Source organism: Elephantulus edwardii, unplaced genomic scaffold (genome assembly GCF_000299155.1).
Source record: "Elephantulus edwardii isolate Elephantulus edwardi_28Jun2011 unplaced genomic scaffold, EleEdw1.0 scaffold00184, whole genome shotgun sequence".
NCBI lineage: Eukaryota > Metazoa > Chordata > Mammalia > Macroscelidea > Macroscelididae > Elephantulus > Elephantulus edwardii.
The window spans coordinates 5,272,118-5,272,994 of record NW_006399934.1 but is presented as its reverse complement, the minus strand read 5'-3'; positions in this window follow the sequence as shown (position 1 = coordinate 5,272,994).

Here is an 877-nt window from a genome sequence, read left to right as displayed (position 1 = left end):
CTTCTCTAAATCTAAGCATTCAGATTAAGACAGAGTAGGAAGAAGGATTGGCCATACACATCTGAAATAGAAGGCCTCCATAAAACCCTATGTACAATAGAAAACAGATTAGCAGATTGGGCAAAGGCTGTGGAGCTTTCAAGTATGGAAATACAAAGGAGGAGGAACAGTTGTAAGCTGACACTAGTGTTTGGAACACAGAAAGTTAGAACTACGAATGTAGGAAAATTAGATATTGTTAAGGAAGAAATGGAATGTATATATATTGACATACTAGGTATTGGTGAGATGAGATGGACTGGCTTGGGGCATTTTGAGTCCAGCAATCAGATGATCTACTATGCTGGAGATGAAAAGGTGAGGAAAAATGGGATTGCTTTCATAGTTAAAAAAGTATTTTCTAGATGTGTCTTGAAATACAACATTATGCGTGACAGGATAATATCTGTATGCGTACAAGGAAGTCCAATGAATATCACTATCATTCAAATATATGCACCAACAACCAAAGCAAAGAGGAGGAAATAGAAGATTTCTACCAACTTTTACAATCAGAGATTGATTGAACATGCAATTGAGATGCATTAATAATGATGGGTAGAATGCAAAAGTTGAGAACAGAGAAGAAGGATCAGTACTTGGAAAGCAAGGGCCTGGTGAGATAAATGAAACCTGAGATAGAATGATAGAATTTTGCACAATCAACAATGTATTCATAGCAAATACATTTTATCAGAAACATAAACACAGATTATACACATGGATTTCACCTGATGGTATGCAAAGGAAACAGACTGATTACATCTGTGGAAAGAACCGCTAGAGAACCTCACTATCAGCTGTAAAAACTAAGGTGTGTACTGATTGTGGAACAGAC